This window comes from Bos javanicus, chromosome 9, assembly GCF_032452875.1.
Source record: "Bos javanicus breed banteng chromosome 9, ARS-OSU_banteng_1.0, whole genome shotgun sequence".
Lineage (NCBI taxonomy): Eukaryota > Metazoa > Chordata > Mammalia > Artiodactyla > Bovidae > Bos > Bos javanicus.
Genome location: NC_083876.1, coordinates 39715563 through 39729974, shown reverse-complemented (window position 1 = coordinate 39729974; position 14412 = coordinate 39715563). Strand labels below are relative to the sequence as shown.

The window sequence follows — 14412 nt, the reverse complement described above, 5'->3', positions numbered from 1 at the left end:
TCATCCTCTGTCGTCCCCTTCTCCTCCTGCCCCCAATCCCTCCCAGCATCAGGGTCTTTTCAAATGAGTCAACTCTGCATCAGGTAGCCAAAGTATTGCAGTTTCAGCCTCAACATCAGTTCCTCCAATGAACACCCAGGACTAATCTTTAAGATGGACTGGTTGGATCTCCTTGCAGTCCAAGGGACTCTCAAGAGTCTTCTCCAACACCACAGTTCAAAAGCATCAATTCTTCAGCGCTCAGCTTTCTTCACAGTCCCTCTCTCGCATCCATACACAACTACATAGCCTTGACTAGATGGACTTTTGTTGGCAAAGCAATGTCTCTGCTTTTGAATATGCTATCTAGGTTGGTCATAACTTTCCTTCCAAGAAGTAAGCGTCTTTTAATTTCATGGCTGCAGTCACCATCTGCAGTGATTTTGGAGCCCAGAAAAATAAAGTCTGACACTGTTTCCACTGTTTCCCTATCTATTTCCCATGAAGTGATGGGACCAGATGCCATGATCTTCGTTTTCTGAATGTTGAGCTTTAAGCCAACTTTTTCACTCTCCACTTTCACTTTCATCAAGAGGCTTTTGAGTTCCTCTTCACTTTCTGCCATAAGGGTGGTGTCATTTGCATATCTGAGGTTATTGCTATTTCTCCCGGCAATCTTGATTCCAGCTTGTGCTTCTTCCAGCCCAGCATTTCTCATGATGTACTCTGCATATAAGTTAAATAAGCAGGGTGACAGTATACAGCCTTGACATACTCCTTTTCCTATTTGGAACCAGTCTGTTGTTCCATGTCCAGTTCTAACTGTTGCTTGCTGACTCCATTTATAGTTATACTAGTGAAATAATTTAGACCTAGAGTTTACTGAAAGTTTTAAACTACAACTTGTTATAGCTTTATACAGAATTTCTATTTCTGCCTGAGTTAGTTTTGGTAATTTGTGTCTTTTATGATATTCCCTTAAAATTTTTTCATTTTTATCAGATTGGGAGTGATGTCCGCTCTTTTCATTGTTGATTTTGATAATTTCTGTCTTCTCACTTTCTTTTTCTTAATCACTCTAGCTAAAGGTTTATCTTTTTTTTTTTTTTAGTCTTCAAATTACCTATTTTTGGTTTAATTGAACTGATTGTCTGTGTTGGGTTTTTTGCTTGTTTTACTGATTTCTACACTAATCTTTGTTATTTCCTTTATTCTGCTTAAGGTTTAATTTGTTCTTTTCTAATTTTGTAATATGAATATTGATGTAGTTGACTTGCAATATTTCTTTTTTAATATAGCTTCAGTGTTACGAGTTCCCTCAACCACTGATCTAGCTGTGTTTTATTTTAAATTCATGTTTTAAAATTTCCTTTATGATTTCTTTTTTTTTTGTCCACAGGTTATTTAGATGTGCATTGTTTAAACTTCCAAATACTTGGAGATTTTCCAAGTTTCTTCCTGTTGTGATCTCTAACACCATTTCAGTCATTTAAAATTTATTTAGATTTACTTTTCAGTCTAGCATACGACCTATCCTGGAGAATGTTTCATATGCATTTTAAAAGAATGTGTGTTCTGCTCAGTTTAAGTCTTCTCTAGTGTTATTCATTTTGTATCCAGTTATTCTGTTAATTATCAAAAGTTGGATATTGGAATCCCTGCTAAGTCGTTTCAGTCATGTCCGACTCTGTGTGACCCCATGGACTGCAGCCCCCCAGGCTCCTCCATCCATGGGATTCTCCAGACAAGAGTACTGGAGTGGGGTGCCATCGCCTTCTAATTATAGAATTGTCTATTTTTTCTTTCAGTTCTGTCCATTTTTCCTTCATATATTTGGGGACTCTGTTGTTAGGTATATATACACACTTATTGTATCTTCTGGATGTATTGATACTTTTATCATTATGAAATACCTCTTTGTCTCCAGTATATTTCTTGTTTGCAAGTCCATATGTCTGACATTAATATAGATGTTTCAGCTCTCCTATGGTTACTGCTTACATGGTAAATATTTTTCAATTTTTTTTTACTGTCCTTCTATTTTTTAATCTTTGAACTGTGTTTTATAGCCAATGTGAAAATTTCTGCCTTTTCATTGAATGATTAATAATATAATATAATCATTGATAGAATTGGATTATGTCTTTCATTTTGCTATTTAATTCCTATATATTGCAGGAGTTTTTATTGTTCTGTTTTCCTTTTACTGTCTTGAGTGTTACACAAATATTTTAAGTGTAACATCTTTATTTCTGATTTTTAAACTATTTTTAAAATATATTTTTTAAATAATTGCTCTAGGGATTAAAATATACCTCTTACTTGTCACAATCTAGTTCGTGTTAATACTGACTTAATTCCAGTAAAATACAGCAACCTTGCTCTAACATAACTCCATTTCAACCCTTCCTTTATGCTACTGTTATTTATATATTATACATATATGTATAATAAGCTTAAAACTTGTGTTATAATTATAGCTTTACAAAACATTATATGACTTTTACAGAAATTAAGAAATATATTTGTAAGTACTTTACATTTACTGATATATTTTCCATTTCCTGTGTTGTTGTTCTTTGGATTCAAGTTGCCATCTGGTGCCACTGCCTCTCAGTCTGAGGAACTTCCTTTAGTATTTCTTGTCAAGCTGGTCAGCTAGCAACAAATTCTCTCAGTCTCCACCTGGAAATGTCTTTATTTCATTTTAATTATGAAAGAATAGTTTTATTAAATATAAAACTCTTAGTTGACAAGTTTGTTTGTTTCAGCAGTTTGAATATGTGATTCTGTCCTCTTTTGGTCTTTGTGGTTTGGGACAGGAAATCAGTCCTTAATCATATTGTTCTCTTGTACATGGTGAGTCATCTTCTCTAACTGGTTTCGATATTTTCTCTTGTCTTTGGCTTCCAGTAACTTGACTGTGATGTGTCTAGGTTTGGATCTCTTATTTATTCTCTTTGGGGTGTGTTGAGTTTCTGTGGTCTGTAGATTACTATTTTCATCAAACTGAGAGCTTTTCAGCCATATGTCATTGAATATTTTTCTGTCATTTTCTCTCTTAGCTTTCAAGGACTCCAATGACATGTGTGTTGATGTGCTCATTGTTATCCCAGCAGTCTCTGAGGCTCTATTTATTTTTCCTTTATCTTTTTCCTCTCTGTTCTTAAGACTGAGTAATTTCTAATGATCTATGTTCATGCTCACTGATTTTTCTTCTATGACCTGCTCTCATATATTATTAAATTTTGGCTGTCTCAATTTGCATTAGATTCTTTTTTATAATGTCTGTTTCTTTGTTGAGATTCTCTATTTGTTGAATCTTTGCCATTACACTATCCTTTAATTCTTAAGCAAGGTTTCCTTTAGTTCTTTGAACATATTTATAATAGCTACTTTAAAGTCTTCGCTTGTTAAATCTGATTTTTGGGCCCACTCAGAGTTATCTTCTTTCTTTTTCCCCCTAATTTGTATTGAAAGAAAGTCGCTCAGTCGTGTCCGACTCTTTGCGACCCCATGGACTGTAGCCTACCAGGCTCTTCCATCCATGGGATTTTTCAGGCAAGAATACTGGAGTGGGTTGCCATTTCTTTCTCCAGGGGATCTTCCCGACCCAGGGATTGAACCCGGGTCTCCCGCACTGTAGGCAGACGCTTTACCATCTGAGCCACCAGGAAAGTCCACCATAATTTGTATTGGGGTATAGTTAATTTACAATGTTGTGCTGGTTTCTACTGTACAGCAAAGTGAATCGGCTATACATACACATATATCCCCTCTTTTTTGGATTTCCTTCCCATTTAGGTCACCATAGAGCACTGAGTAGAGTCCCCTGTGCTATACAGTAGATTCTCATTAGTCATCTATTTTATACAGAGCACCACTAGTGTGTGTATGTCAATCCCAACTCCCAGTTCATCTCACCACCCCTTTGTCCCTCTTGGTATCCATATGTTTGTTCTCTATGTCTGTGTGTCTATTTCTCCTTTGCAAATAAGATCGTCAATACCATTTCTCTAGATTCCACATAGCTATGTGGAATACGACATTTGTTTTTCTCTTTTTTACTTCACTCTATATGACAGTCTCTGGGTCCATCCAAGTCTATACAAATGACCCAATTTCATTCGTTTTCATGGCTGAATAATATTCCATTATATATATGTACAACATCTTCTTTTCCCATTCTTTGTTTGATGGACATTAGGTTGTTTCCATGACCTGGCTATTGTAAATAGTGCTGCAGTGAACATTGGGGTGCATGTGTCTTTTTGAATTATGGTTTTTTCTGGGTATATGCCCAGTAGTGGAATTGCTGGGTTACATGACAGTTCTATTCTTAGTTTTTTAAGGAACCTCCATAATGGCTGTATAAATTTACATTCCCACCAACAGTGCAAGGGAGTTCTCTTTTCTCCATACCCTCTCCAGCATTTGTTGTTTATAGATTTTGTGATGATGACCGTTCTGACTGGGATGACATGATACCTCACTGTAGTTTTGATTTGCATTTCTCTAGTAATTAGTGGTGCTGAGCATCTTTTCATGTGTTTGTTGGCCATCTGTATGTCTTCTTTGGAGAAATGTCCATTTAGGTCTTGCACTCATTTTTTGATTGGGTTGTTTTTTTTTTTTTAATTAAGCTGAATGAGCTGTTTTTATATTTTAGAAATTACTCCTTTGTCAGTTGCTTTGTTTGCAAGTATTTTCTCTCATTCTGAGGGTTGTCTTTTTGTCTTATTTTTGGTTTCCTTTGCTGTGAAAAACCTTTTAAGTTTAATTAGGTTCCATTTGTGTTTTTTGTTTGTTTGTTTATTCTCATGACTCCAGGTTGGTCAAAAACTATTTTGCTGTGATTTATGTTAAAGGGTGTTTGTTCTGCCTACGTTTTCCTCTTAGAGTTTTATAGTGGCTGGCCTTACATTTAGGTCTTTAATCCATTTTAAATTTATTTCTGTGTGTGGTGTTAGACAGTATTCTAATTCCATTCTTTTACATGTAGCTGTCCAGTTTTCCCAGCACCACTTTTTGAAGAGGGTCTTTGTTCCATTGTATGTGCTAGCCTCCTTTGTCATAGAGTAAGTGACCATAGGTGCATGGGTTTATCTCTGGGCTTTCTGTCCTGTTACACTGATCTATATTTCTGTTTTTGTATCAGTACCATACTGACTCGATTACTGTAACCTTGTAGTGTAGTATGAAGTCAGGGAGCCTGATTCCTCCAGCTCTGTTTTTGTTTTTGTGTTTTTTTCTTTTTCTCAAGATTGCTTTTGCTATTCGAGGTCTTTTGTGGTTTCAAACAAATTGTAAAATTTTTTGTTCTAGTTCTGTGGAAAATGCCATTGGTGATTTGATAGGGATTGCTTTGAATTATAGATTGCTTTGGGTAGTGTAATCATTTTCAGAATGTTGATTCTTCCAATGCAAGAACATGGTATACATTTCCATCTGTTTGTGTTGTCTTTGGTTTCTTTCATGAGTATCTTACAGTTTTCTGTGTATAGGTCTTTTGCCTCCTTAGGTAGTTTTATTCCTAGGTATTTTATTCTTTTTGTTGCAATAGTACATAAGATTGTTTCTTTAATTTCTCCTTCTGACCTTTTGTTTTTAGTGTACAAGAATGCAAGAGACTTCTATGTATTAATTTTGTATCCTGTGACTTTACTAAATTCGTTGATTAGCTCTAGTAGTTTGCTGGTGATATCTTTAGGATTTTCTATGTATGTATTGTGTCATCTGCAAACAGTGACAGTTTAACTTCTTTTCTAATTTATATTCCTTTTTATTTTTTTTAATTTTTTTTCAATTTATATTCCTTTTATTTCTTTTTCTTCCCTTATTGCTGTGTTCAGGACTTTCAAAACCATTTTGGGTAATAGTGGGGAGAGTGGGTAACCTTGTCTTGTTCCTTATTTTAGAGGACGTTCTTTTTTCTCAGGAATGAGAATAATGTTTGCTGTGGGTTTATCATATATGCCTTTATTATATTCAGGTAGATTCCCTCTATGTCCACTTTCTGTAGAGTTTTTTTTTAATCATAAATGGGTATTGAATTTTGTCAATAGCTTTTTCCGCATCTTATTGAGATGATAATATGGTTTTTATTTTTCAACTTATTAATATGGTGTATCATATTGATTGATTTGCATATATTGAAGAATCCCTGCATCCCTGGGATAAATCCCACTTGATCATGATGTATGGTCCTTTTAACGTGTTGTTGGATTTGGAGTGCTTGTATTTTGTTGAGGATTTTTGTGTCTGTGTTCATTAGTGATGAAAGTGAAAGTGAAGTTGCTCAGTTGTGTCCGACTCTTTGCGACCCCGTGGACTGTAGCCTACCTGCTCCTCCGCCCACGGGATTCTCCAGGCAAGAATACTGGAGTGGGTTGCCATATAGACCTGTAATTTTCTTTTTGTGTGATATCTTTGTTTTTGGTATCAGGGTGATGGTGGCCTCACAGAATGAGTTTGGCAGTGTTCCTCCTGCAGTATTTTGGAAGAGTTTAAGAAGTTTAGCCCTTCTCTAAATTTTTGATAGGATTTTCTGGTGAAGCCATCAGGTCTGGACTTTCGTTTGTTGAAAGATTTTTAATCACTGTTTCAATTTTATTACTTGTAATTTTTCTGTTCCTATTTTCTGTTCTTCCTAGTCCAATCTTGGAAGGTTGTACCTTTCTAAGAATTTGTACATTTCTTCCAGGTTGTTCATTTTATTGGCGTATAGTTGCTTGTAGTAGTCTCTTATGATCCTTTGTGTTTCTGCAGTGTCAGTTGTAACTTCTCCTTTTACATTTCTAATTTTATTGATTTGAGTCCTCGCCCTTTTCTTCTTAGTAAGTTTGGCTAAAGGTTTCTTAATTTTGTTTATCTTCTCAAAGAACCAGCTTTTAGTTTTGTTGATCTTTGCTATTTTTTTTTCATTTCTATCTCATTTATTTCTTCTCTGATATTTCCTTATACTAACTTTGGATTTTGTTTGTTCTTTTATCTCTAATTGCTTTAGGTGTAAGTTTAGATTGTTTATTTAAGATTTTTCTTATTTCTCAAGGTAAAATTGTATTGCTATAAACTTCCCTCTTAGAACTGCTTTTGTTGCATTTCATAGGTTTGGGGTCATTGTGTTTTCATTGTCATTTTTTCCAGGTATTTTTTAATTTCCTCTGATTTCTTCGGTGATCTCTTGGTTATTTAGTAGCACAGAGTTAGTTTCTATTTGCTTTTTTCCCTGCGTATGTATCATTCATTTTGGAGTATGAATCAGATTTTCTGTTTCTTTACATGTCTTATAATTTTTGTTGAAATCTTGACATTTTAGATAATATATTGGTGCAACTCTGGACTCTAGACATAATGAAGCTCAGGTTTTTGATGATTCATCACAGAAAGAATTCAGTGACAGACAGTGATAGGTAAAAAGTGATTTATTCAGAACTAAAGAGCCTCTTGATGATAGTGAAAGAGGAGAATGAAAAAGCTACTTGAAAATTTAACGTTCAAAAAACCAAGATCATGGCATCCAGTTCCATCACTTCATGGCAAATAGAGGGAAAACAATGGAAACAGTGAGAGCCTTTATTTTCTTGGGCTCCAAAATCACTGCAGATGGTGACTGCAGCCATGAAATTAAAAAGGTTCTTGCTCCTTGGAAAAAAAGCATGATCAACCTAGACAGCATATTAAAAAGCAGAGACATTACTTTGCCAACAAAGGTCTGTCTAGTCAAGGCTATGGTTTTTCCAGTAGTCATGTTTGGATGTGAGAGTTGGACCATAAAGAAAGCTGAGCACCGAAGAATTGATGTTTTTGAACTGTGGTGTTGGAGAAGACTCTTGAGAGTCCCTTGGAGATCAAGGAGATCAAACCAGTCAGTCCTGAATATTCATTGGAAGGACTGATGCTGAAGCTGAAGCTCCAATACTTTGGCCACTTGATGCGAAGAACTGACTCATTGGAAAAGACCCTGATGCTGGGAAAGATTGAAGGCAGGAGGATAAGGGGATGACAGAGGATGAGATGGTTGGATGGCATCACTAACTCGATGGACTTGAGTTTGAACAAGCTCTGGGAGTTGATAATGGACAAGGAATCCTGGTGTGCTGCAGTCCTTGTGATCGCAAAGAGTTGGACACAACTGAGCAACTGAACTGAACTGGAACTGTCATGGCACCTGTGGGTGTGTCATTTAGCTTGGTGATTGAGGATCAAGGTCTAATAGAAGTCGACTTGCTGCCATCTTGGACCCATTTGATTCTGTAACGTGAGTGTATGTTCCTCGGTTCTTTGTCTCGTCACAACAAAGATTTGCAGCAACAGACATTAAAGCCGTAGGCACGTCACAGCTCTTGGGTCTTGGACAAACTGTGTTATAGCTCTTAGGCAAATCAGTGTTACAGCTCTATTTTATTTAGAAGATAGCCGGATAATCCATCCTCGAAGAGTGAGGGCATGCTAACCCAAAGACTCGAAGAGAAGAGAGTGGAGGAGCGCACAGGGAAGGAGAGAGAGTGAGAGAGAGAGAGAGAGAGCACTTTGGCTCCTCCTTTTATATGTTTTTTCCTCCACCTGGGCCTGCCCTATGCAAACTGGGCTTAGCCAGGAGTGCTGTTTGTTTTGCCTGAAGTCTTCATTCTGGTGTTCGGACCTTCCTTTGACCTTCCCTGTCTTTTAGCCACTGCCATTTTGGACTCCTTTTCCCTATTCTGCCTACCTAACAATTCCAATAGGTTTGTGTTGTGTCCTTGGTCTGTCATTCTTTCAAAAGTTATGCCTGCTCCCTTTCCCTCCTGTTACAATTGGGCAGAGATGGTGCTCAAACACCTTAAGTTTATAAAATGCATTTTCTGCTGATGGATCTGTGTGTGGGTTGAGGAATTCACTCAAAGTTCAGACAGGCTGCCTAAGTTATACTTACTTCCAGGCTCTCTTGACTCTCCCCTGTACATATGTATAGTTTCCTGGACAATCAGGGATGCATGGGAGATGATATAGTTTTTCTATGGCTCTCTCATTTCCAGGATTTCCGCTTTACATTTCTGGCTGGTCAGCTGCTCACCGCAGCCACAACTGCAATTTCAGGCTAGCAGAGCTATGACTTTTACTTTTCAATTCCTACTGAGTTTGCTGCCTTTATTGACAACACTGCTGGCTGTGGGTTTTCACCTTCCATCCGAGTCAAATTCACCCCACCTCTGATAGTGAGGCTGCTGGTTTTCACAACCAGTATTGCCCTGATAAAGTTACCAGGCTATTTGTGCTGGGGACACAGGGGAAAACGCAGCTCCAGCCATGAAGGTCACAGACTCTCAACATTCTTTCATAAAACTTTAGCAGCTTTTCATGACAAAATGTATCTTGACTTGTTTCCCTTTGGTTGATTTCCAAAGCCTTGAAATTGTTTCTTTGGGCATTAGAATTTGCCATCCTACAGCCAGAAGTCTTGCCCAATATATATTTTTAAAATGTAATCACACTGTACATCTTGTTCCCTACACTGAGAAGGCAAACTATTCTAGGTTTTTAGTTTGATTCATGCATTTGATAATTTGGCTTCTTTTTATTGATTTTCTAAATTCCCAAGTTGAACTTTTGCGATAATTCCCTCCTTTGACCCAGAAGCTCTTTGAAAATTTAAAGAAATATTAAGTGATCATGTAGTCAGAAGACTCCTAACTTAAGCACCTTAAAGCCCTAAGAGTGGGAGAAGGTAGTAACAGAAACAGGACTGTGCTTAGTTACTCTGTCATGTCCAACCTTTTGCACCCCACGGACTGTAGCCCGCCAGGCTCCCCTGTCCATGGGGATTCTCCAGGCAAGAATACTGGAGTGGATTGCCATGCCCTCCTCCAGGGAATCTTCCCAACACAGGTCTCCTGCATTGCAGGTGGGTCTTTTACTGTCTGAGCCACCAGGGAAGCCCAATAGAAACAGGGAGGAGCATCATACATTATTTTCAAAGTTTAAAAAACTGCTCAGTGAAGTTATATAATGATCAGAGATAAGGCTAATCTAACCACCACATCCCATTATCTAACTTTTGGACTGGAATCACTTCCACTCAAAATAAGAATTCTGGTAATCTTATGCTGGTCAGAGGTTTTTGTTGGTAGTTATAAATAGCACTGGTTAACAAAAGTGGGAGGGTAAGCCGATTATTATCTAATAGAGAAGTTTATTTTAAACCTGGGTGTGGGTCCGAGAAAACAAAGTAACAATCAAAGGAGATAAAATGGGTGGAAATCTCTGATGTGGCCCGGATCTCCCTGGTACATTTGAGGGAACCTGAAACCAGCCTAGTTGGCAAGTTAATAGCAGGACCCAAACCTGCAACTATGGACAGCTCAGCTTACCCTTTAAGCCTACAAACATAATGTGGCATACAGTGCATGGCCACTGTCAATTAATATAAACCACAGACCAGCGCTAATAGACAGAGAAGGCAATGGCACGCACTCCAGTACTCTTGCCTGGAAAATCCCATGGGCGGAGGAGCCTGGTAGGCTGCAGTCCATGGGGTTGCTAAGAGTTGGACACGACTGAGCGACTTCACTTTCACTTTTCACCTTTATGCATTGGAGAAGAAAATGGCAACCCACTCCAGTGTTCTTGCCTGGAGAATCCCAGGGACGGGGGAGCCTGGTGGGCTGCCGTCTATGGGGTCACACAGAGTTGGACATGACTGAAGTGACTTAGCAGCAGTAGCAGTAGTGCTAATAGAACTTTCTGCAGTGATGGAAATGTTCATATTGTACTGCCTGAAATAGTAGCCACTAGTCACATATAGCTATTAAGTACTTGAAATGTGGCTAGTAAAACTGAGGAACTAAATTGAATTTTTTAAATTTAATTTGATTATAGTGACTAATGTTTTGGAGAATAAAGATACAGACATTTGTGTCATTTGTAAAACTAAGTTCCTCCTCTAAGTTAGTCAAAGTATAAGGCAATTATGTTCAAGCTTTAAACCACAAAATCCTTTCTTTAAAAAAAAAAAAACTGTGTGTGTGCCAAGAGTTGGACACGACTGAACACAGCACATGTGTATACACACACACACACACACAAACACACACACATATATAGTTTCCAAATCAATTTAAAGTGTAAACTGGCAGAGCTAACATGGGAATTGTCCTAGAACCCAATACTCCCTCCTTATTTTTTACCCTTATAAGTTCTCACATGTCCTGACCCACCTGGGCTCTTGGGCACCTCTTCAGAACCACCAAGATTGCACTGAGCACAGTGTGAAAATCACCAACAAAAAAAGGCAGGAAAACAGAGGAGCAGCAGGTAATTTCCCTAACAAATATTTACTGGGCAGCAGCTGGCATCAGCAACTGGCAGCACTGGTCTAGAGGTTGTAGGAGTTACACAGAAAATATGCCCCCCGCCATGAAGAGAGCAAAGAGACAACAGCGTTTATCAATAACATCTCAGCCAGATGCTGACAATACCTTAGCTCATTTGGTCATTGCATTAGCCCTATGAAGTAAGTACTATGATCCTCATTTCACAGTTTAGTCCGCAAGGCTCTGAGAGAGAAACTGGCCACCTAAGGACACACACACAACCGGTCAGGAGGAGCTAGAACCCACGTCTGCCTGACCCAAATCTGTGTCGTGCCCGCTCCGAGGCTCATCATACAGATGGGGAGGTTGTCTGCACCTACAGGCTCAGGTAAGCTTCCTTGGGAACTAGAAATGTGAGAAATAATATTTTTCTATGAGGTTAAGTTGTCAGTGGATCAAGGAGGAGATATTTACAAATAGCTCCCAGGCCCAGAAGTTTCTATGGAATATATTCAATGTTTAAATAAATTTTAAATGCCAGATGGAATATATTCAGTATCCAATAAATAGATGGGGCTTGGGGTGAGTCAGCCACGGAAGAACAGAAAAGGACAGGCTAATAAGACAGATTAAAAACAAGACAGACCCAGGCACAGTCAGGAACCAGAATTCAGCCAAGGAGTTGAGTTCCCTGGGCATCCAACTGTGAGGTGAATACATCAGTGTGATCGTGTGATGTAATAGATGTATATATATTTGGTCTTTATCCCCAGTTCCTGGCACAGAGCTCCTAAACCCTTGTATTGGTAATTTTCTGAGTGATAGGGGCAGTTGTAGCATCTTTTGTTCTCATGCTAGGTCTTAGTCCCCGGTTCCTGAGACAAGAGCTTCTAAGATTCTTGGAATCTTGAGGGTGATGAGTGTCTTTTTGTATACTATGAGGTGACTGATGGCTGAGGGTGCCGAGATAGTTTCAGGATAAGGACTCATCACCAGAACAACCAAGGCATGATTTCAGCCCTACTTTCCAACCTCTGGGGAAGGGAGGGAACCTGGAAAGTGAGTTAATCACCAATTGCCAATGGCTTAAACAATGTGTCTCTATAACGGAACCTTCATAAAACTTCTGAACAGAGTTTGGAGGATTTCTGGCTTGGGGGACGCATCAAGATGCTGGGAGGGCGAGGTGCCAGAGAGGGCGCAGAAGCGTCACAGCCCCCACCCTTCCTCCCCTCCAGCACATCTCGCTCAGTGCATCTTTTCTGTTTGGCTGTTCCTGCATTGTATCCTTTATAAGAAACTAGTAATAGTAAATAACAGTTCTGTGCGCTGTTCTAGCACGTTATCAAACCTGATCACAGACACAAAACTCACTCTGAAGTGGGGACAGTCTTGTGGAACTGAGCCCTCAAACTGTGGGGATTTCACCAACTCTAGGTGGTTACTGTCAGAATTGAATTGTAGAACACCCAGTTTATGTCTGCAGAAAACTGAAGAATTGCTTGGTCTCAAAAACCTAGTGTCAGAAGTATTGGGTGTCAGAAGTATTTTGAATAGAAATGGATCATAATTTGCAGCCTGTTGAGCTTGAAATCAGGGAACCTTTGTGTCCAGGCTCACTGTGGCTCCTCATGGGCCGCCTGCAGGAGGAAGCTGTGCCAACTAGGGAGCACTCTTTTCTCCTTAGGGATGGACGTCTGTCATTGCAGTTCTTCCGAAAGACCCTGACCACTGACCCAGGCTACTCAGCCATGGTTCATATGTCTTCCTCCCTCTACAGAAAGCCATTCCAACCCCAGAGGAAAATAGGAGTTGATATGTAAAGCCTTAGCCTTAGAGGTTTTTGTCCTTGGACAGGGATTTCTTGTGGTGAATTTTAAAGGTAACTGATTACAATGACATAGCTTCCCATGAAGTTTGCTTTTTGTGGGTTTTTTAAATATTTATTTATTTGGCTGTGCTGACTCTCAGTTGCAGCATGTGGAATCTAGTTCCCTGACCAGGATCCAACCTGGGTCCCTGTATTGGGAGCACAGAGTCTTAGCCACTGGACCACCAGGGAAGTCCCTCCCATGAAGTTTTGGGAGCAGATGTGCTGATCAAACATTGAGGTGTGAGATTCAGATTTGAGTAACTGGCAGAACTCATTGACTCTGAGTGGGCTCAGAAGTTAGCAAAGACTTCAAAGCAGCTATTATGAATAAGTTCAAAGAATTAAAGGAAACTCTGATGGCAGTGACTGAATATATAGTGAGTCTCAATAAGGAAGTAGAAATTGTATTAAAAAAAAAATGGGACATTCACTTACAGCATGGAGTGAGGAGGGCAACACATCTTCTCTCAGAAATTATAAATCTGGAGAAAACTGTCAAAACATATATAACATTTACCTCCTAAAACTGAGGACTGCTTTGTTCAAACAGAATACCTGGAACTCACCAGGTAAATGGGAAGAATGGAAGCACCTGAGCAAGAAGCAGACCGCCCACCTCCTGCTGCCCTTCTCTCTACCTGTCTTGCTGCCTCCTTTGGTGGGTCTGTAACACCCCCTTGAGAACCATCGCAGTGAACCAGCCAACTGGCAGTGTAGGGTAAACTCAGGCTCTGAAGGCCTTTAAAGCCCAGGGTAAAATTCTGGATTATCTAATAATAATCCCATCTTTAGCTGGCCTTGGTTTGGCTCAGCAGATCTCCCTAGAACCAGTACCTCCCAGAGGGCTTTTTAGAAATTTGTAGGGATTTTGTGGTTGTTGTTCAGTCACTCATTTGTGTCCAACTCTTCATGACCTGATGGACTGCAGCACTCCAGGCTTCCCTGTCCTTCACCGTCTCCTGGAGTTTACTCAAACCCATGTCCGTTGAGTCGGTGATGCCATCCAGCCATCTCATCCTCTCTCATCCCCTTCTCCTCCTGCCCTCAATCTTTCCCAGCATCAGGGCCTTTTCCAGTGAGTCACCTCTTCAGGTGGCCAAAGTATTGGAACTTCAGCATCAATCCTTCCAATGAATATTCAAGGTTGATTTCCTTTAGGACTGACTGGTTTGATCTGCTTGCTGTCCAAACAACCCTCAAGAGTCTTCTCCAGCACAATTTGAAAGCATCAATTCTTCAGTGCTCAGCCTTCTTTATGGTCCAACTGTC

At 39.3% G+C, this 14412-nt stretch overlaps 1 long non-coding RNA gene across 1 annotated transcript in view; it reads left to right on the top strand.

The window, feature by feature from the left end:
• Positions 1 to 11652, top strand: part of LOC133253847 (uncharacterized) — a 43431-nt gene extending 31779 nt beyond the window's left edge. Inside the window, exon 3 of the long non-coding RNA XR_009738475.1 lies at positions 11498 to 11652. This is a non-coding gene — a long non-coding RNA (uncharacterized LOC133253847). The remainder of the gene's footprint in view (positions 1 to 11497) is intronic.
• Positions 11653 to 14412: the final 2760 nt, after the last annotated feature.